This window comes from Protopterus annectens, chromosome 3.part0 (assembly GCF_019279795.1).
Source record: "Protopterus annectens isolate FY-2018-M chromosome 3.part0, PAN1.0, whole genome shotgun sequence".
NCBI classification, from domain to species: Eukaryota; Metazoa; Chordata; order Ceratodontiformes; family Protopteridae; genus Protopterus; species Protopterus annectens.
Window position 1 is genome coordinate 1,404,667,792 of NC_056731.1, and position 24,315 is coordinate 1,404,692,106.

Sequence of the window (24,315 nt, forward strand, 5' to 3'; positions counted from 1 at the left end):
CTGTAATTTTTCTTTGTGGAGCTTTTCTCCCCGGGCCTCTGCTGAAAAAGGGCCTTTTCGGCTCAGTCAGACACCCCCGGTTAACAAATGTAAAATAAAATAAATAAATAAAATATTAAGTACTACTGTAAGTGCTGGCATTTTAATTCTGATTAACCAAAGGTGTAGAGTGGAGAATATCCAGCATTACTTTGTCTCAGAGATAGTAGCTTTCAAGAGTTTGCATGGAGCTCAGGAGGCAAGTCCCCGACACTTAGGTACCGCTTGTTCCTGTCATGGAAAACCCTATTTGTGATTGCTGTAACATCAGTCCTCTGCGTCTTCAGACTTCTGTCTTGTGCAAAAAACATTATACGGTTTTCTTCAAATGAAGTGTTTGTTTGAGAACTAACTCCAACTTTGTGTCTAAAATGGTATTGGAGGTTAGTCTGAGTAGATCATCCATCTTGTAACCCTTTTTTTCTAATGCGCAAAGTAAGAGGGAACAGATGTTGCAATTGTTTGTCTACCAGCAACTTAGATGATAATTCACGAGGACCAAGGATGTCGTATGGCACGACACTTTCTCTTCTCCTTGCGAGGAACAGCCTCAAAGTATACCTTCTTCAGATGGTTAGCTATCTGTGTTTTCTTTCACAGGTCTACTAGCATGAAGCTGAAAGTAGCAGTCAGTGTATTTTCTGTCAGATTAATGTGCATCACTGCAGCCTTCTTTAAGGATATTTCAACCCCAGGCATTTGTGATGGAATGACATTGACTTCGGACCATACCTTTTCCATACAGTCCAAGCTGAACTATTCAGTATTAATAGCTGGGAAGCTTTTTATCTCTGACCTACTGCAGGGATTACTGTTTCCCTTCTTTTTTACCTGTGTTTCTTAATAAGCTGTTGTACTATGTCTGGAGTAAGGAAAAGACTGTAGCAGTGATCTGTGTTATGGACAAAATACAGTTGTGTGCACAGCTTATTGTAGCAGTAGATGTTTGGGAAGATCAGTCCTGCAGTACCTTTCCAATTCACCAGTCCCTAGTTTCAGGTTGTTGTTTGTGTTCACAAGAGGGAATCGCACTCATGAAGTAACTGCCTCAAGGGCTAATAGCTTATTTGTTGTGGAAGAGATTACAGTACTGCTAAGACTCTGCCCTCTTCATTTTCCAGTCTTTCTAAAGTCCAAGCACCTATGAGCTTGACCAGTCAAGGGCTGGGGAGGGGTTAAGTGCCCTAGATGGGAGTGGTTGACACGACCATGTTTTTCATCAAAAAGAAAGTTATTGCATGGATATCTGGTGGTATACTGATGTCAGCGAGGATGGAGTTACTCTTACAGAAATGTCTTACAAAAGCTGTGCAAATGATTGTACTTGTCATGTCATACTTGAACATTTGCTGCTGTTGTAAGTTGTACAAATAGATGTACTGATGGAGTGGTGCCATCAGCTAGAGATTTGTCAACATTACAAGGTCTGTAGTGTAATAGTCTTGAACAGAGAGTCTTCAGTGAAGACAGATTAGGTCAGTAGGACTTACTTTCCCCTTTATATTAAAAGTTGCCTGTGAGCTGGCACTCAACCAAGACTAACCAACTCCTCCCTTTCCTCCCATAACTCTTAAAGTAAGGGGGCAAAATAGTATTATGCCTTTTGATTTTCACAAGCTGCTCAGATGTAACATTGCTAGAACTGAAGACTTCAACTAGCCCAAGACTTTATGCTGCATACCAGACAAAATAGCTTGGACAGTGTATAAGCAAAACCCCTTTCAAATGTTTGAACTGTTGCATTTTATGATTCCAGCAGCAAGCATTTGGTTGTTCATAGGTAGGTACTAGGCTATCTGCCCGAAGGCATTTATAAGCCTAGCCAGAATGTGTTGGCTTTCACCACCCCCTTAGATTAGTTCCCTGTGCCTCTGTCCAGCAGAGCCAGTGAAGTGATCCCTGAGGTAAACTTTCTGTTTCCCATCCACTTGTCAATGTTTCTTCTGAAGAGTGTTAGCGAGGAGCTCTGCCTAATGTAGATTGGGTTCATAGAGAAACGCTCCGAGATTCGAACCGGATAACCTCTTACTGTGAGGAGGGAACGTTAACCGCTGTACTACTGCGCCGCCCTGATGTTCTGGTCTGGGCACACTTCAGGAGGGCAGCAGCCACTAATGATGCCTTCTACAGAGACATGCCAACTCTGGGCATTTGTGGAAGAGCTACTTGAATATTCATCCCTACCTTCACTAAACATTGCAATTTATATTTCTAATCCAAGTACAGGGAAGGTTTACCTCTGCATTCTGTAAGGCATGATATAGCTTCTCTGCAGGAAAAATCATTATTATTTTTATTGAAGTACTTTCCCATGAGTAAATAATAGCACTGCAGTGCTTATACTTATCAACATAATACAGTTATACAGGCAACTCACCTTATGACAGATGTTTGAGTGGGAAATTACCTCTGCAGTATCGGTTTCCATGTTCCTATCCCTTTGGCTCATACTATCATTCCAATTATATAGGTACCAGGGTCAGGGCCTCTACCTTTTCATTTCTATTTTCCTTAGTGATAGGAGGTCCAGGTCAGTCTTGCCTTACTTTTGTTGCATTAAACAAGCAGGGTGATGTGTCTAATGTCCTTGTGGATGTTCCTACATGCAGGTTGCACTTCTGGATGATTTTCTGCCAGAAAGAACAGAGTAATGGCATAGGTGTTTAGAGGATTGCCTTTATTAGGGCTGAACTGATTACTGATTGCTCAAATCTGCTTACAGAAAGGGCCCAGAAGGTTGTATCAGATGCAGTTAGTGAAGATGCAGTGCAGCTTCCAGACTTTGTAAACCATCTTCTAAGCTTATTGGCGGCCATGATCATCTTCATTCCACTTGCACATCTCAAGATGTAGTTAAGTGGATCATGGGATATACAAGGCAAGTTTGACCAGAAGCCATGTATGCCTTGCCAACTGCTGCCCTAGGCTCTACTACCTTTTGCAAAGAAGGTACTGCCTGTAAGTCCGAGGCAAATTTAAGTGCATTCATCTATCCAAGTTGCATTTGAAGGATGACAAGGCAATCACATTGCTTGACATACAGGAAAAGTCTGCTCCAGAGCAAGGGGGGTGCTTGGTAATGAGCCCATTTCCTCATATAGTTTAATTTATTTCTTGATGAAGGTTGAGCTAGCTGTTTCTGGCATAGGCTTGCACACCTTGACTTGTTAAGGAAAATGAAGTTGAGAATAACTCTATCCTTAGGGGTACAGTAAGTCAGGCACATGCCTAATTCAGGAACCTGTACGACACTGAGTTTAAGGATAAGGACTCCAGTCTGTCCTGGTGGCTAAGGTTTTTAAGACTGGAGACCTTTTTTGTTAAAAACTTTTCCAGATTTTTGAGGTTTTTTAAAGCGTTTGCCAGATACATGATAAAGGTTGCATTATATTCTATAGTAGGTTTGACTAGGACAGAATATAAGGGAACAGTGACTTCCTGGCTTTAGAAGAAATGCTTTTGGCAATTACTTGTGAAGTGTAGAAGGATTTCCTAGCTACATTTGTTGTGATTGTAGAGGGAGTATCAGTCCAAATGCTGTGATCTCTAATCACTGATTTGTATGGTAAAGGGATATTTTCTATGCTAATACAAACCAAAAAGAAAAAAATAAAATAGAACTGAAGACCCCAGACGAAGAATCCATGTAAAACACCTGTTTATTGCACCTCTAGCACTTCGGCAAACACCTTCAAGGAGTATAAAACATCACAAAACGTACACAGTTTAAATACCTTACTACAACTAACAAACAATTAGCTTACATCAATTAATCAATAAACATTAAAAATGCTTAATACTACTTCCTCATCAGATAAGAAACCTCCAGTTACATTCTACATTCAGACCCTGAGGAAATAGTGTCATATTTGAAAATAAAAATACTTTCTTTATACAGCAGCTTCTTTTTATACAAATGATCAGAAAATACACCTTTAGCGATATGTTCTAAGATAGTGTTGAGTTAGAATTGTGAACCAGAAGAAAATGTTTAGCAACAGGGCTTTCTTCCTTATTATTTATAATGTTCCTGATAAGCTCCTGCAATCTAATTTTAAAATTCCTCTTACTCTCTCCTATATATACAAGGTTACAAGGACATTTCAATGCATAAATAATACCTTCAGTATTACAGCTATGTGTATTAACCTCAAATAGATGACCATTTATATAGTTAAAAGTTGGAACAATAAAATGACATACATTGCAATGACCACAGGGTAAAGTTCCTAACCTCTGCATAGTCCTACATTGTAATGTCTCAATGGGATATTTAAATTTATTATGAACTAAAATATCTTTCAAATTTCTACCTCAATGAAATACCTGAAGAACTGGACAATAAATTCTTCAGTTCCAATGAACTAAACAAATAATTCCAGTAGTGTTTAATAATATCTATTAAAACACCACTGAATAACACTATATGTAGAGACAAAATACACTAATCTTTTCTCTTGATTTCTAACATCTAATTTATACCCCTTACTCACAATTATGTGTCAACTTTATGCTGTTCATTAATAACCTTGTCTACAGCTGTTTGAATACTATCTTCATTGTAGCCACTCGATCTAAACATCGTACTAGTCACATTAATTTCTTTATAAAAATCTGTGTCAGTTTTACATAACCGTCTGAGTCTTATACATTCCCATAGGCTAAAGAGACTAAGGTATGTGCTGGATGACAGCTAGTTCCCATCAAATACTGATTACTATCAGAAAATTTTCTATGCACTGACGTGCGTAAAATATTACTGTCTTCCAAAATCAGATGTATATCTAAAAAAGTTATATCTTTGCCCAACTGTATGCCATCAAAAGAAAATCCAAATCTGTTATTTTGCATAACGTCTATAAACTGATTAACATAAGACACCCCACCTTTACAAATAAAAACAAGATAATCTATAAAACGAAAATAACTAACTACATAATTTTTGAAAAAATCTAGATGATACAACCATTCTAACTCATATAAACCCATCGTCAAGTTGGCATGCATGGGGGCAAAATATGCCCCCATAGCAGTCCCCCTTGATTTGTTTATACATTTGTTCATTAAACATAAAAAAATTATTATTCAAACAAAATTCCAATATTTCTGTGATATAATGCGTTACTGGACTATCACCCAAAAAATATTTTACTGCTTCTAAACCAAACTGGCAATGTATGTTAGTATACAAACGAACAACATCAACACTTATAAAAAACATATCTTCACTCCATTGTATAAATCAAAACTATTCCTAATATAACTGGGTAACTTTATTACATAGGGAAATAAATATTCATGCAAAAATTTCCCAATATTGGATAACAAATATTTTTGGGTAGATAAAGATAGGCCTACCGGGTGGGTCAACAACACTTTTGTGTATTTTTGGAAGACAGTAAAATAAAGCCGACTCACTATCATCAGTATTAAACTTTTTATCTTTGTAATTTTGTGAAAAATATTTTAACCTCACTCCCTTAGCTATAAGGGTATCAAAATCATTCATATCCTTAATATAGTCATTTATATTACTTTTAACATAAGTATTAATATCATCCAGATGCATCATACACATTTTATAATATTGTGCAACATTCATAACCACTATCTTCCCACCTTTGTCAGATGGTTTGATAATAAGGCGTTCATTATTCGCTAATGCTTGTAATTCATACCATTCCTTTTTACTCAAGTTATATACCAACTCATGCTTATGCTGCATAAAATAACGGAAAGCATTTTCTACAGCAAAATTCAACATTTGAGAAAAGCATTTTATGTGTTCATGTTGGTATGGAGGAATGAAATCACTTTTGCTTATTATTTTGTCTGTTTTTAACAAGCTATAGGCATTATTAACACTTGCATAGTCAAAGTATTCCTCAGGGTCAGATACACAAGAATAAAAACTATTCTCCAAACTATCAGATTCTAACCAACTATCATTACATTCTTTATACTGATTATTAGCAAAAAATATATTAAATGTATCTTCCTACACAGTCTAAAAATATCACACTTTAATTCATGTAACTGAGGTAACACTGTGGGTATATACTTAAGACCATAATTCAAAACTTTCATCTGATATTTTCAATGCTGTAGGATGTAGAATCTTTGTTTCCTGAAGGGAAAGATGCTACATCTCTTAGCATTTAGTTTGATCCCCTTTTCTAAGCACCAGGAATTTATGGCTGTTTTTGAAGAGTGTACGATTCCATGAGTGATGCACACCATATAGAAACGTGCGTGAGTTTCTCGGCTGCTTACATCATTCAGTACCAGAGGTATAGCTGTCTCAGTCAGTGTTACTCCCATGAACTAGTGCCCCACCCTAACAGCTCTTCAGGTAAAAGAAAATGCTGTTTCTTCTACTGAAGCACCAGCTAGGTGGCCAGATGCATGACCATTCAGGTCCCATTTCTGTGCCCTGCCCCCACACATTTTATTTAAAAAAAAAAATTATTTTTTAAACTCCAGCAAACTGCTTGTTACAAGTGAACAAGTGAAACAGTTGCTACAGTTTATATGTACCCTGCATGGTGCGCTACATCACTCGGGTTTTAGGCGTTTTTTTTTCCTTTTACTTTTAAAGTGCAGTAAACTGCTTGCTGTATTGTAGTAAGCAGTTGCTACAGTTTAAAGCACACATGGAGAGCTAACAGAGCTCAGCTTTGACCACAGATGCAGTACTTGCTTTTAAAAGCTGGTATTGCACTAAAGAGTGATCGGGATGAAGGATGGCCTATTGCGTTTCGTCCCCCCCCAACACTTTGTGCCCAGGGTAGTTGCCCCTCTCACCCCACTCTAGCTTTACTACTACTCAGTACCTAGTTAGCATGAGATCTCCATTGGTTACTAGTAGAAATGGTGCCACTATTTCATCTTATGGTCCTGCGGAGATGGTCGTGATTTACTTTAACGGTGAGCTCTCCTTGAATGTCTAATGTTATGTTACGATTACTTTTTCGCAGTTTTAATTTATTCTTAAACAAATGGTGGCATAAGTAGGGATATTGTGGATATTAAGAATAAAACCTGAAAAGAGAATCTTTGAAGTGGTGTGGCCTACTTTGAAGGTGAGGTATGCAGTTAATTGTGGTTATGATGCTGCAGAGTGTACTGGGAACACCATATGCACATTCCTATTAGAAGGTTTGCCTGACTTAGAATTGAAGTCCTTCCTGAGGGCTCCTTAAAACTACTGCTTTTTGTTCCTCTTTCCCAATGTTTTTTTTTATTACATTGAAGAAAAAAGGTAAAACTGCCATTTGTGAAACATCTTTTTCATCCCGCCAGTTTGAAATTTGAATCATGGTAAGTAATTGGACCCTCATAGCATTACACTACAGACTGGAATCATCTTGACTTGCCAAATGTAGCTTTGGCAGCATTAAAAAGATTGAAAGCTTCCAACCAAAATTACCTTAATTGAACACTCACCCTTTTTGTAAGGGACTAAGATCCCTGCACCCATGTATGTGGGGAACCTCCCAAATTCATATACACCAGCTCTGAGGTTGTGTAACAGTGGAGAAAAAGGCAAACCCTACTGTTGGCAAAGTTAGTTTCACTGAACAGTATTCATACATTTTACATTTGGTGAAATGAACTTTACTGATTTGACACACTCCCCTTCATATTAGCTCACCAAAACAAGCTGGGTTTACTCTAAGTTGTGTAAAATGCTGTTAAAATAATGCAGCTAGAAGCACCACCACCACTATACTACCTAGTAGCTAATAATTTCACACTACCTCACAAAATGCTCACACAGGTAAATAATGTTGTTATGCAGAGGGGCCACCCATCATGGGGAGATACCTCCCCCCCACCCTTAATTTATATATACTAGCTTCTTGAGTATCAGCTATGGCGATAGTTGAAACATGGCATGCAACAGCTTATTTTGTCATACGTGTACATACAGTGAGTTATATCTCAGAAAAACTGTTGCAGTAATCAGAAAATGAAGAACAAATGTATCAATTAACTTAAATGCTGCTACTAAGAGTGAGCCATTTGTAGAAAAGCAGTCTGTGGCAAAATAGCATAAATAAGAGAGCATTTAAGAAGCAACAGTGTTGAGAGAGTAAAGACTGACTTGTTAGGGGGAAGTATATCCTTCAGCAGTGAAGATAGTGGACAGTACTGATTACCAAACCCCACTTCCTCCTCTCTTCCCCTCCCTCACACACTCAGCAAGAGGCTTTCCTTTAAAAAAAATGGTTTGGCCTGACTCCAGTCCCACAAGGGAATTTATATTTACACAATACAGTAATTATATTTTATAGAGTATAGAAATTCTCCTTTTCTAAGAGTGTCACATCTTCCTCAAAGTCAGGTGCACCTAGCCCTTTCTATCCTAGAACAACTTTTTGAGTGGGGCCACAGGCAAAGGCCCCAGAAAGGAGCAGGGTAGAATAATCTACTCAGATCTGCCTTCTGTACCAAAGCAAGATTTTGGAACCTGGAGGACCCAGATTGGACCTGTACAGAATGAACAGATTATAGTGGTTCTAGAAGTTTATACTGCATGCCCTGTTCCCTTTGCTTCTAAAGGATGTGGTGGTGGTTGGCTACTCGTATGAAACATGCTTGCCGGTACAAAAAGACCACAGGTATTTCCTCAGATTTGTAATGCGGAAAGACCACCACCAGCTTAGGACTCTACTCTTTGGCCTCTTCACTGCTTGCAGAATGTTTGCAGATGCTTGGCCACTGGAGTTTGGTCACTTCAGGGTTAAGTGGACCCACATGTGCCACAACCTAGATGATTGCTTGTTACAGGCCTTATTGGCAAAAGTGTTTGAGATTCTTAGAATACATTGCACTGTGCCTGCTCAACATGACCGTCTTTGTTGCTGAAAAAAATTGAGCCAGACCTCAGCATCCACTAACACTGATAGTTAAAGTATACCAAATGTCGTCACCTCACGAAAAATGCTTATTGCGGTACTTTACTAAAATTGCCTGGAAGCGACACCTGGCAGGCAGAGTTTCCTGAAACCACTGATGTTATGTTGTCCTATCTCGCCTTCATTCCTACATGTGAGTTTGGAGTCTATCCTCTGCTCTGACTCTGCCGATTATAGATGCTCAAAGTCTCTAAGTTGACTCGTGGCAAGGTAGGTATCCCATCATGCAGTGGTATCAATCCCAGATCTTATTTGCCGCTTTACGAGTTCAGAAGTGCTCTTCTTGGCTGTGGCCAAGTTAAACTTTTTCTTCTGTATTTTCATATATAGCTTGTCTTTCTTAGAATATAGTTAGAATACTGTTTAGATAATAGTTCATCTTAGGTATTGTTAAATTATTGTCGCTGGTTTGTCAGCTGTTTGGCCGACGTTTTTCCTGCAGGCCTATTTTGTCGGTATCCTGTAGTGATAGTTAGATTTCTATTTAGAATTTGCTGTTTCTTGTTGTTGAGCCCCTTTGTTGGCTCTTTATTAGTTTTGATAAGTGTGTATTTACATTGCTGATGTTCTTCCCCCAAAAAGTACCGGCTTCTGTCTTGGCACCACACTATCCACAGGACAGCAGAGATCCGCAGCCTCAGGAACACCCTCTGGGTGGTCCCCATTCTTCCGAGACCTCCCCAGAATACCCTCCTGAGGAGCCTCATTGGAAGAAAACATGCAAGTAGAAGCATGTAGACTTCCCTGATGAGACTTTCACCTGTGACACTGACCTCGAGGAGTCAGAAGGGTCCCCACAGTTATACTCTGATGATATCTCCTTTGCAGATATCCTTGAGATCCTAAAACAGAGAGGCGGCTGGACTACCATCACCCCTTCTGATGAGTGTGTGTACCTGAAGGCTTTCGGATCTCAACCTTCAGCCTCTTGGGTGTCACAGTTTGTCGATGAGCTCATGGAATTGGTCAGTCGAAAGGCATGGGAATTGCCTGACACAATGGAGCCAGTCCCTAGGAGGCCAAACAAGTTTTTGTCAGTCCCCAAGGAAAAAGATTTCTTTACTAAAGATGTGCCGGTAGATGCTATGGTGGTGGCAGCAGCCACCAAGAAGGAGCTTGCAGAGACATCCTCATCTATCCATCCGCCAAACAAAGAGTCTCAAACGATGGGCAGATAATGGGAAGCATGTTTTTTCTTCAGTGGCTTTTACCCTTAGATCACTGAATTATCTTACCCATTTTACAAGGCTGAAGGAACTAGGAGATACTCTACAAGGTTGTTCAACTACGGGGGTACCAGAAAAGGTTACCACACAGATGTTCTTCGTTTTTCACTGTTGCAGTCATTACATTTGGGTTATCTGCTTGCAGGTAGCCCTCAGTCGGCCTGATGAACAAAGTCTTGGGTCCTGTGTCGGTTGCTGCCCCTTCTTTCATGACATCAGATCGTCAGGGGTATAAAACATGCAGCCAACGCCATTACATCAGTCTTTCTTGCCGTGCGGTGCCTGAAGCCAAAGCAGTTTGCAAGTGCCGGTCGGCCGACTCTTGAAATTTTCGTTTTCTAGTTTCAGAAGCGAAGTCTTCAACTAAAGCTAAGTACCCCGTTGGGGAAACTTTTTCTTGCTCCTTACCGATGTCAGTAAAAGTTAATAATTGCATTACTTGTGTAAAGCAAGTACCTCATAAGGATTTTCATTCGTACTGTATTCCTTGTCTCGGCCCTGATCACGACATACCTTGCTGTCAGTTTTGTGCTTTATTTAATCAGCATACTATACGTCGTCTGTATATTTTCGCCTTTAAATATTTCGGTTCTCGGTGTAATTATCCAGAAATGCCGTCAGTTAGCCATCCGACTACCGGGATTCTGAAAAAACGCAAAGATAAAGACAGAGACAGGCCGCCGAGGTCCAAAACAGCCGACGACGCTTCTCCTAAGCCAGTTCGCTGGTACTCAGTGAGGTGCTTTTACACCCCCTGATACCTGCTACTTTTGATTTGCAGGCCTCTACTGAGAACCATTCGGAGTCTGGTATGCCGCGAGATGCTTCAACTATGGAACCTGCGGATGTCTCTACCCTTGGATGGGTCCGAAGCCACTGTGCAGGCACCGGCTTCTGAGGGTGTATTCAGGCCTACAGACTTGTATATTAAACTGACGCCTCCTTCTCTTAGGCCTAAATCTTGAACCTTGCCTAAAAAAATGACACTCAGGCCTCTGTGCCTAAAAAACAAATGATAAGAATGGGTGAAGACCTAATAACTCTAATCAGGGGTAGCCAACCCCCCTTTCTAAGAGGCCTAGGACTGAAGTGGTTTAGGAATCTTCTGACCAGGATTCTGTTTTTTCTGATTCTTCTGATGATATGAATTTGCCCTTATCTACTTACCAGGATTCTGATGCAGATGACTCATTCCCTCTGCTTCCCCTCCAGAGGATTTTTCTTTTGGGGAAACCTTACATAGTCTAAGGGAGCATTTCCACTGGGAAAGCCAGGATTTTTCTGATTCAAAAAAGAGGCTTAGGGATTTCTTACTCCTACCTCAGCATAGGCCTTTAGCTATTCCTCCTGTACTAGACATTGTTGATGCTTTTTCGGAATCTAGTTTGGCTCCTGATTCCTTTCCTCCTGCTCCCAGAAAACCAGACAGATACTACAGGGTCCCCGAGTCACACAAGTTCCTTTTTTAAAAATCCTATTGTGGATCCAGAGACTATTTCACAGGGGCCCAAGGGCATTAAGGCTTCTACTGCTAAAAATCCTACCCCTTCTGATAGAGACTCCATGGCGCTGGATAGAGATGGAGTAAGAAGGTTTGCACTTCTGCAACCTTGGCCATTAGGGCTTTAAATTGCCAGTTTCATATGTTGAAGTATCAGCAACATGTTATTGGATTGCTTAAACAGAAAATTATGTTGATTCCAGACTGTGTGGAAAATAAAGAATTACAGGATTTAATGCATTCTGCTGAACAAGTTAGAAAAAATACTTTGCGATGTGGTTTTGATTCATTAGAGGCCTCTTGCAGGGCTGTTGTTACTGGGTCTGTGCTCAGCAGGCATGCTTGGCTTAAGGAGCAATCTTTGCCTGATCATGTTAAAGCTAAATTGTTGGATGCTCCCATGAATCAGGGCCACCTGTTTGGCAACAAGACTGAGGAAGTTCTAAAAAAGATGGAAGATAAAGCTGAATAAAGATTTCTTACAAGGTCAGCCTCCTAGATTTAGTAGGCATTGGCCCTCTAAGAACTGGTCCTTTCCAGCCCATTATGGGTCTTCTCAAGGCAAACCCAGACACAGCAAAAACCCCAGGTTTCAGTCCTAGGGGACACACAGGACTAAGCAGTGGGGGGTCTCCACTTCCAAATCTGGAAGTAATAAGACTCCCCCCTATGGTAAACTGTCTCAATGACTTCCTTTTTTTTTTTTTTCCAAAATCTCTTTATTTCAATTTTCTTTTTTTCAAAATAATAACAATAATACAATAACTCAAAAACACAAATAAACAATGTTGTGTCTTTCGGCTTTTCCCGGTTAGGGGTCACCACAGCAGAACTCCAATCCGCTAATGATTGGTAGTAGATTTTTACGTGCCAAGTTGCCAGCTCTGATGCACAACCTTCAACGAAGGTACGCCCATTCACGCATGTCTCCACACAGAAGACGCTGTAGCTGAGAATTGAACAGGACAACGTCTTACTGTGAGGCGACAACACTACCGCAGCACCACAAATACATATCTAAAGAAAACAGACAATCTCGTTTCAAGAAAATTTTCCATATATATATATATATATATATATATATATATATATATATATATTTATACACACACACACAATATATACACTAGAAGTCACTACATAGTCAAGTAGAGTATTAGAATTCTTATGTTCATTTGGTCTCATAAGGGATAGTAGAATGGGGATAGTCTATGTAAAAAGTAAAGATAGAAATTCAACCATTTATTTGTATGGTTAGGGAAAATATCTAAATACACATATACTAAGAGAAGGTGGAAGATGCAAGAAAACTGGTTATACTACATTCATTTCTTATTAAAAGGTTAGCTTTTCATGTCACTTTGTGGGCAAATTTTATTTGTCAGGAGTTATATCTAGTAAGTAACCCCAATATTTTTGGTAATAGCGTTTGTTTTTTGTTTTTGAATAAACTAATTTGTGAGATGAGATATATTTGATAGCAAGGTTGCTAAAATTTTCCCATGTAATTGGTGACATGACATTCCAATTCTTTGTAATAAAGAATTTAATAAGGGCACACATCGTAATAAAGACATGTTTTAATATTTTTGGAAGTTGATTGATGTGAACGTGCAATATAGCTGTCTCCCAAGTAAGGGTTGATTTTTCTTATCCCATCTTCTTTAATCTTACTCTCAAGGAAACACCATAAGTTGTGTATCTTAGTAAAGTTCCACATGACATGCAAAATATCAGCTGTTTGATCCGGACAATGGGGACATATTGGCGAAAAGTTAGGATTGAATTTATTTAATTTAGATAAGGTATAATATAGATTATTTACTATAATTTATGTATATAGCAGCTTCTTGAAAGGAATGAATTTGATTGTATTTTCAGTGGCTAGTTTCTTATTTTCTTCAGTCAGTGATTGATTTTTCGTTTGCCAATAGTTTGAAAATAATAAAGAATTCTGATGTTTTGCGCTCATTACAATTTTACAAGTCCTAGAAATTGTTTTCCCTTTAATCGTAAGATTTTTCAAGTATTAATTTAACTAAATTCATGTTCTGTAAGTGATTGTGTATTTGTGAGAATTTAGCATTTATAAGATGGTGAAGTTGGTTAAGGATAATACTATATTTCTTAGGAAGTTTGAGTTTGTCTCATTTGCCCCGTGTTAGAGTCTTTCCATTGGTATATATCCCATATTGTGTAGTCTTTTGTCAGGGGGTAGTTTGTTAGATTTACGGGTTTATTATTTATTAGTAGATTACCATATTGTGTAGTCTTTTGTCAGGGGGTAGTTTGTTAGATTTACGGGTTTATTATTTATTAGTAGATTAGGATTTAGGTGTAACGGTTGTATAAGGGCACTCAATGACTTCCTTTTAAAATCTCCAAGCACTTATCAACTGACTGCCCCTTTTTGGGGGGGGGGATTGCTCTTCTTGCAAAGAACTGGAAACTCATTACCCAGGAGAAATGGGTTTTAAATATAGTGTTCCAGGGATACAGATTTCACTTCCACATGTTGCCAACTCTAAGCAAGTGGCTGAACCTACCCCCAAATCAGTGGGCAGAGCCCCACAAACAAGTACTTTCTCTTTTAAGCATGGGTGCTATTCAGCTGGTACCAGAAGAGGAAAAGGGACATGGTTTCTACTCGAGACTTTTCCTATTACCCAGAAAAGACAATTCATGGCGTCCTATCCTGGACCTGTCTACTTAAAACACCTTTTTAGAGATTCCAAAATTCAAGGTGTTAACTCTTCAACAGTTACTTCCTATGCTAGGCAAAGATGTCTGGTTGGCAACACTAGATTTAAAAGAAGCATACCTGCACATTCCAATCAGGGAATCTTGCAGAAGATTCCTGCGCTTCAAAGCAGGCTACACACACTGTCAGTTCTCTGCACTGCCCTTTGGCCTATCTACTGCGCCCAGGGTATTCACAAAGTGCCTAGCTCCAGTTATTGCATTTTGCAGGCAAAGAAATATTCAAAGATACCCATACCTGGATGATTGTCTAATTCAGGCAGAAAGCCAGGACATACTTATGAATCATCTGGCTTTTGTACAAAGGGTTCTAACTTGTCTAAGGTACACCATACACGAAAATAAGTCACACCTGGTACCCTGTCAACAAATTATATTCCTGGGAACAAGCTTGAATACAACTTTCCAGATGGCCTACCTCACGCCAGAGAAACAAATTCATTTGACAACCTACTTCAAACAAGTGGCCACAAAAACCCTGCTATATCTGCAAGACAAATACTGCAAGCCTCGGGGTTCATGGCCTCCTGCATTCTAACTCCATATGCAAGACTGAGGAAACTACAGTGGTATCTAAAAAGCCTATGGTGTCAACATTGTCCGGATCTAGAAGCAATGATTCTTATCATACCTTGCCTACGCCGAGAGTTCTTTTGGTGGGCAGAGGCCTGCCACCAAAACAAGGGACTACCCTTCACTCCACCCCCTGCCGCCCATACCGTAACAGCAGATGCATCAGACTATGCATGGGGGACTCACCTGGCAGGGAAGTGCATTCAGGGCAAATGGAACCCAAGTAAAATGCACCTGCATATCAATCAAAAAGAAATGTTAGTTGTACAGAATGCTCTGACAGCCTTCAAGGACCACATACTTCCAGGACAACTAATGGTAAAGACGGACAACACCACAGTTATGTGGTACATAAACAAGCAGGGGAGTACACATTCTTACCCCCTCTGCAGACTAGCCATGGCATTGTGGAACACAGCCTTGAGCTACCAAGTGCACCTACAAGCTCAATTCCTGCCAGGAAAGTTAAATACACTGTCAGACGGACTAAGCAGAAAATTCATGGACCCACACGAGTGGAAACTGGAACCAAGGATTTTCAACATGTTGACAAGCAAATGGGGGAGCCTAGATATAGATCTGTGTGCCTCTCCCCAGAACTACAATTGGACAAATTCTGCACAAGGACTCCCCACAAACAAGCCTGGAAAGTGGATGCTGTGTCCTTCAGTTGGAAAAACCTTTCTATGTCTTTCCCCCTCTGCTCTCCAAAGTACCACTAAAAACCAAACAGGACAAACCAATGATGATTTTGATTGCTCCAGACTGGCCACGCCAGCACTGGTACCCCCTCCTGCACATTGTGTCATGATTACCCCAAAGCACCTGCCTCAGACTCCTTCCCTGTTGTCTCAGCAGGAGAACCAGATTCTGCACCCTCAGCTTCCAACACTGAACCTTGCAGCCTGGCTAATTTCATAATTTCTCCTTTACCACCCTTCAGTAAACCTGTGATGGATATCATTTTAGAGGCAAGGAGGCCTAGCACTAGAAAATCCTATGCTGAAAAATGGAAAAGATTCTGTGCCTGGAACCAATCTCAAGGGATGAGCACAGCAGCACCCAATTTACCTCAGATTTTACAATACTTAACTAAGATGCTTCGCAAGGGCCTGTCTTTTTCCTCCATTAAAATCCACGCATCAGCCATTTCAGCTCATTATAACACAGAACCCCCCCTCTCTTCTCTCACCTACTTCTCAAGCAGTTCCTCAGAGGGGCCAAAAATTTGAGACCACCCAGGAGAGCTCCTACCCCAGCCTGGGACCTTAACTTTGTTTTGGGGAAACTCACTCTACCTCCTTTCAGACTTAAAATTTCTTTCTTGGAAAACAGCTTTTCTTTTAGCAATCACGTCAGCTAGAAGGGTCTGAATTACAGGTTCTTATGGCTGTGGAGCCTTTCATCATCTTTCATGCGGACAGGGTGTCCCTCAGAACCAATTCATCCTTCACACCCAAGGTGGTATCCAGTGTGGCTCTTAATCAGTCCATTCATTTGACAACCTTCTTTCCCAATCCACAAGAACAAAGGGGAATGGATACTGCATTCCTTAGATGTGCACAGACAACTCAGATTGTACTTGGACAGGACTAAACCTCAAAGGAAATCTGAACAACTGCTGGTAGCATTTGCTGCAGGGGCAGAGGGGAAGGCTATCTCAAAGCAAACCATTTCTAAATGGATAGGCCATTGCATTCATTTCTGCTATAAGCACCATGGAAAACCTATCCCCCAGGGGATCAGACCTCAATCCACCAGGGCTGCATCTACCTCTATAGCCTTTCTCAGAGGTGTTCCTACTAGGGACATCCTAGAAGCTGCTACCTGGAGTTCTGTACATACTTTCACCAAGTACTTTCAACGTTCTGTTTAAAAGCTGCACTTGTTTCCCACCTTTCCTGTAACTAGCCTAGTCCAGATACAGAGTTGCTGTATCCAGGACTACTGTTAAGCTAGTGAGCCCCGCAAGCCTTTCTGTGTTGGAGGAAATCCTTCTAGCTTATCAGTGGGAGTGGTAAGCACTATGTAGCCTGTCTACCATGAGAGGAGAGGTTCTTGGCCAGAAATTGTTTATTGACCATTTGGACAGTTGGACGTCTTTCAACTTTCCGGTTTAAAAGACCACATCTGTGCTTGTTTCCCATTTTTCCTGTAACTGACCTACTGGTAGCACTAGAAAGCCTTAAACTGATACAAGCCTTCTAGCTTAGGAGAGAGATTTTGGAGAGATTATCAGTTTTCTGTACCTTCTTGCTGTAATTAACTGTTTTCTGCCTAAACGCAGAATTTCCAGCGTTTATTGTGATTTAAAAGCTTGTTTTTTTCACATATTGTACTTAGTTGACTGCCTGCACTTTTTAAAAAGTTTTTATTTGTTTAAATAATTTAACTGTTGTAGGCCTCACACTATAAAGTGTGATAACCTTTTCTGATAGTTTGTAATCATTTAAAGCTATTTTGAGTGTATTTTTTACTGTTTTTGCCTTATCTTTTCAAAAAAAAAATCCTTATTTCCCGCCTTTCTAAGCTAGTATAGTCCAGTTTTTAGGCTAGTGCTGAATTCAGGGCTGTGATACTAGTTTCTGAGTTGCCCATACCTTACTTGGATAGAAGATGTTCATCGTGTTTCACTGTTGCAGTCATTACATTTGGGTTATCCTGGCAGGCTACCCGCAGTCGGCCCGAATTCCAAAGTTTAGGTCTGGGCCATTTTCTTCATTCTTTCTTGCCGCGCGGTGCCCGAAGCAAAAGCAGTTCGCAAGTGCTGGTCGGCCGACTCCTGAGATTTTCAAATTCGAATTTCAGATCATAAGTCTTCATTAAAGCTAAGTACCCCATTGGGGAAACTTTTTTCTTGCTCCAGACCGATGTCAGAAAAAGTTTATTGTATTTCGTGTGGGAAGCAAATACCTCATAAGGATTTTCATTCTTACTGTATTCCTTGCGTAGGCCCTGACCACGTTGTTGCTAGTTGTCGGTTTTGTGTTAGATTTAACCAACGCACTATTTTGCATTTCATTACTTTGGCAGAAGATTCAATTATATTCAATTATATAATGCTGTCAGAACAGCCGACTACTGGAGTTTATAAAAAAACGCAAAGAAAAGGACAGGCTTCCGAGGTCCAAAACCGACGACGAGGCTTCCGCTAAGCCAGTCGCCGGTTTTCAGTGAGTCACTTGCGCAGCCCCTGATGCCCGCTACCTCAGAGCCACAGGCCGCTTCCGACTCCCACGTGGAGCTGACTAGGCCGCTGGAAACTCAAGGTATTGGACACTCGGAAACTGTTCCCTCAGATGGGTCCGGAGCCGCTGAGCAGGCATCTGCTTCTGAGGGTGTTTTCAGGCCTACACAGTTATATGTGAAACCTACTTCAGTTCCAAAGACTAAAGCGTCTCTAAAGACAAAGAAACAAGTGCAGCATTCTCCTGGACAGGCCTCCATGCCTAAAAAACAGATGCTTAAAATGGCCGAAGACCTAATTACTTTGATCAGGGGTTCCCATCCCCCTCCTGATAAGAGTCCTAGGCAAGAGATAGAATATGAATCTTCAGATCAGGTTTCCATTTCCTCTGATTCCTCTTCTGAACAGGAATATTCTCTTCCTCCCTATGAGGATTCTGATGCTGAAGAATCTATACCTTCAGCCTCTCCTCCTGAGGAGGATTCTTTTGGGGAGACACTGCATACTATGAGGGAGTATTTCTACTGGGAGAGCCAGGATTACTCAGAATCCAAGAAAAGGCTCAGAGATTTCCTTTTATTACCTCAGCACAGGCCCCTTGCTATCCCTCCTGTTTTAGACATTGTAGATGTATTCTCAGAGTCCGGTCTATCTCCAGAATCTTTAACTCCAGCTCCTGTTAACCAGACAGATAGTAATAGGGTTCCTGATTCACATAAATGTCTTTATAAAAACCCTGCTGCTGACCCAGAAACTATCTCTCAGGGTCCCAAAGGGGTCAAGGCTTCCACTGCAAAAAACCCTATCCTCTCTGATAGGGATTCTACGGCCCTGGACAGATGGGGGGAAAAAGATTTATACTTCTGCTACCTTGGCTGTAAGAGCTTTAAATTGCCAGTTTCATATGCTTAAATATCAGCAATATCTTATGTCACTGCTTAAACAGAAAATGTTGACAAATTCAGAATGTGCAGAAAACAAGGAAATGCAGGATTTATTGCATACAGCTGAACAAGTGGGAAAGCATACTTTGCAATGTGGTTTTGATTCTCTAGAGGCCTCCTGCAGGGCTGCTGTTACAGGTTCTGTCATTAGGAGGCATGCTTGGTTAAAAGAACCGAATCTGCCTGATCATGTTAAAGCAAAATTATTAGATGCTCCATTACAGCATGATACTTTGTTTGGTGTTAAAGCAGAAGAGGTGTTGAAGAAAATGGAGGATAAAGCTAAATCTATGCAAACAGTCAAGGATTTCTTGCAGGTACAGCCTCCCAGATTTAGCAGGAACTGGCCTACAAAGACCTGGTCCTTTCCAGTGTCAGACAAGGCCACAAAGAGGCAGATACATACGCCCTAGAGGCAGATCACAACCCCAGGGCTCATACAGGCCTAAACAATGGGGTGCTTCTACCTCCCAAAGCAGAGAGGAAAATCACAGCCATACAGGAAACAGTCTCAATGACTTTCCTCTGCCAGCACCAAACACTTATCTTCTGGCAGCCCCTTTGGTGGGAAAACTAGCACTTTTTTCACAAAATTGGCACATGATCACCCAGGACAAATGGGTCTTAAATATTGTATCACAAGGCTACACGTTCTACTTTCACACCCTGCCAAGGCCAAACGGTATGCAAGACCTGCCACGCAACCAATGGGCAGAGGCACAAAAACAAGTTTTATAACTCATGGACATGAGAGCCATTCAGCTAGTACCACAGCAAGAGCAGGGACTAGGATTCTACTCAAGGATATTCTTGGTGCCCAGAAAGGACAAAGCTTGGAGACCAATACTGGACCTGTCTATCCTAAACTCATTAGTGGATATTACAGAATTCAAAACGTTAACTCTGCAGCAGCTTCTGCCCATGCTGGGCAAGAAGGCTTGGCTAGTGACTTTAAACCTAAAAGAGGCATACCTGCATGTACCAATCAGACAATCGTGCAGAAGATACCTCAGATTTATAGCTGGCTCAATGCACTACCAGTTCTCTGCACTGCCCTTTGGCTTATCTACTGCGCCCAGGGTCTTCACAAAATGCCTGGCACCAGTGATTGCATTTTGCCGACAAAGAGGAATACAAATATATCCTTACTTGGACGACTGCCTTATTCAAGCAGAGAACAAGGACATCCTACTACAGCATCTGGTTTTTGTAAAAAGATTACTAATAGGTCTAGGGTACACAGTAAACGAAAAGAAATCAAAACTCGTACCCTCTCAAGAGATAATATTCCTGGGTGCAAGCTTAAATACAACTGCCCAGATGGCTTACCTCACGCCAGACAAACACAAACAACTGACTACTTATTTCAAAATATTGGCAACAAAGACCTAGCTATCTGCAAGACAAATGCTGCAGGCTTTGGGCTTCATGGCATCCTGCATTCTCCTAATTCCATATGCAAGACTGCATATGAGGAAACTTCAATGGTATCTAAAAAGTGTTTGGACTCAACATTGCCACAGCCTGGAAACAATAATTACCCTTATTCCCTGCCTGCAACAGGGGTTTCGATGGTGGGCAAAAGCCTGTCACCATAACACGGGACAGCCATTCACCTTACCCACAGCCAGGCAGACATTGACAACAGATGGATCAGATTATGCCTGGGGGACACATGGTCCGCAAGTCAAATGCATCTACATATCAATCAAAAAGAGATGCTAGCTGTTCAAAATGCCCTGATAGCCTTCAAGGATCTACTTCATCCAGGACAACTACTGATGAGGACGGACAATACTACAGTCATGTGGTACATAAGCAGGGAGGCACACATTCCTACCCCCTCTGCAGACTAGCCATGAACTTGTGGGACACAGCATTGACTTACCAAGTACATCTGCAAGCTCAATTCCTGCCAGATACCCTGGCAGACGTACTAAGCAGAAACCTAATGGATCCCCACGAGTGGAAATTGGATCCACAAGTCTTCAGCATGATAACAAGGAACTGGGGATGCCCGGACATAGACCTATTTGCCTCCCCTCACAACTACCAAATACAGAGATTCTGCACAAGGACTTATCACAAGCAAGCATGGAAAGTGGATGCTCTATCTTTCAGCTGGAAGGACCTAACAGTATATGCTTTTCCTCCTCTGCCTCTCCTCCCCAAGGTACTCCTCAAGGTCAGACAAGAGAGACCAAAAATGATACTGATTGCCCCAGACTGGCCCCGCCAGCACTGGTACCCAATCCTAAAGAGCTTGTCTCAATTCCCAGCTTGGACATTACCTCAAATTCCTCACTTATTGACCCAACAAGTTAGTCAGATACTACACAACTAACTCAGGACCTTAAACCTGGCACCATGGCGGATAATGTAGCCAGTCAAGGCACACCTCTCTCTAAAGCAGTGATGGCTGTTATTTTGGAAGCCAGGAGACCTAGCACCAGAAAATCTTATGCAGAAATATGGAAGAGATTCTGCGCTTGGAACCAGGCACAAGGTTTTATCACAATTGTTCCAGATATTCCTTAGATTTTGCAGTACCTAACTGAGATGCTTGATAAAGGCCTTTCCTTTTCATCAATTAAAATTCATGCCTCTGCCATTTCAGCTCATTACAGTACAGAACCACATATTTTTTCACATCCATTACTAAGGCAGTTCCTCAGAGGGGCCAAAAACTTAAGACCTCCAAGGAGAGCACCAATACCTGCATGGGACCTCAACTATGTCTTCGAAAAACTCACACTGCCTCCGTTTGAGCCAGACTCTACAACTGATATAAAATTCTTATCCTGGAAAACAGCTTTGCTCCTAGCAATGACCTCTGCTAGACGAGTCTCAGAGTTACAGGCACTCATGGCTATGGAACCTTTTATCATTCTCCATCCTGACAGGGTTTCTCTGCGGACAAAACCCTACATTTATTCCTAAGGTAGTGTCCAGTGTGGCCCTTAACCAAACAGTCCATTTGCCTACCTTTTATCCAAACCCTCAGAATAAGGGTGAGAGAATTCTGCATTCTTTGGACATTCACAGGCAGCTACACTTCTACTTGGACAGAACCAAAGCTTTCAGAAAGACTGAACAGCTTCTAGTGGCATATGCTGCAAGATCACAAGGAAAGCCCATCTCAAAGCAGACTGTTTCAAAGTGGATAGGCCACTGCATTCATTTCTGCTATTCACAGCATGGCAAGTAAGTGCCTAAGGGCATTAAGCCACATTCAACCAGAGCAGCAGCCTTCCTCAGAGGAGTACCAACCAAAGACATCTTAGAGGCTGCAACTTGGAGTTCAGTGCATACTTTTACAAAACACTATCACTTACCTCTCTACTCTAAATCCAGGGCAAGTTTTGACACTGCAGTTCTGCAGGGCCTGATAGCCTCTCCTAATCCTATTTAGCACCAGCCTCCCTACCTTAGCTTTGGGATTCAACCGAATTGTAATGACTGCAACAGTGAAACACGATGAACAATAGTACAGTTGTGTACCTACCATAAATGTTGATGTTCGAGTGTTTTCACTGTTGCAGTCCAGGTTACCCTCCCTCCATCCCCCTTTTCCTTTGCTGGGGTTTAACTGTACTTCTCTGTTCTATACAACCTATGTGGTGTATTTGCTTGTAGATGAAGGAAAAGTTGTTTGTGCATGCATGCTTATTGGCATAATTTAGCCTACCATTTTAGGGGCACCTGACATCTGCGGCAAGAAAAACTGAAGAAAATGGCGTAGGTTGCATCTTTTATACCCCTGGCGCACTGACATCAGGGAGGAGGCGACAGCAGCCGACGCCGGACCTAAACTTTGGAATTCGGGCTGACTGCGGGTAGCCCGCCAGCAGGATAACCCAATTGTAATGACTGCAACAGTGAATACACTCGAACATCTACATTTATGGTAGGTACACAACTGTACTTTTCTCTGTTCACCTGTGAAAGAGGGGAGCTTTGAACAACCTATCTGTCCCTGGAGGAGTGGTTCCAGCCCAGAAGGTAGTTTATTGGCCATTTTGGGCTAATTTCTATCACTTTCATTTCCCTACTATAAAAACCGCGTTTGCACAGTTTTGCGCACCGGGCAATGCAGGTTAGCTACGGTTAAATTATTCTCAGCTCCACTAAGTCTCCTCTTCAGTTATTCCGTTGAAACTAGTCTAACTCTCAACCTAAGCACTCAAAAAGCATCTTACAGCCCAGCACTTGCTCAGACCTAATAGCAAGCACTTATATACCCTGACACTGATTGCCCAGCAGGGCAAGACTCTTTATTCACCCCTCACCAACCAAGCGACTAAGCAGCTCACCCTACTATTCAGACATGACCAAAGGGCAACTTCAGGTGCACTCTCCAGTCCAGCTGGTGATTCTGGGTATCCTGAGGCAATGTTACAACTGCCTCATGTACACAGACAGCCCTCTCCTCCTACCACAAAACACCAACATATGCGAGAGATGCAATTATACAGCCAAACTGGAAGCTAAGCTGTCTCCACCCAGGACTGGAACAGACAGTCAAGAGGAGAAGGTTAACACTTGCACCACAACTCCAGCCGTGCACAGACCTACTAAAACAGCACTGGCAAAAAATACCCAAAATCATACTGTGAGGCTCTAAATAACCCGCAAAAGCATCAGAGACCTCCAAAGCAGACACCCAAACAACCTGCACTTCCCGTCACAAACCAGACAACACACAAAACACAATCAGTGTGCCGCACAGTCACAGCCCTTAAGGCAAAATAACATACCTAACACACTATTAATAGGTGACTCTATAGTCCGGCACAGTGACGTCCCACTCACTAGGCTGGACAAGCAGAAGGTTACTGTTAGCTGCCTGTCTGGAGCCAGAATACACCACATAACACAAGCACTCAGGTCACTCCAGAACAAGTACAAATATGACTCTGTCACTGTTCATATTGGTGTGAATGACCTAAGATATACCTCCCTGGAGTACATGAAAAGAGACATGGAAGAGCTCTCTGATCATGTAGCCCAGGCTGGTATGACCCTGACCCCTGAGTAGCATCCTGCCCTCACCAAGAATGATACCTCAGTATAAAGATAAAATTATCAATTTCAACAATTGGCTAAGCTTCTGGTGTCATTCAAAGGGGATTCAGTGTCTGTCTGCCTGGGACAACATGCTCGA

The 24,315-nt window shown here is 41.4% G+C and overlaps 1 protein-coding gene across 1 annotated transcript in view; it reads left to right on the forward strand.

The window, feature by feature from the left end:
• Positions 1–24,315, forward strand: part of CHD7 (chromodomain helicase DNA binding protein 7) — a 2,781,650-nt gene that overhangs the window by 2,734,193 nt on the left and 23,142 nt on the right. The window lies entirely within an intron of this gene.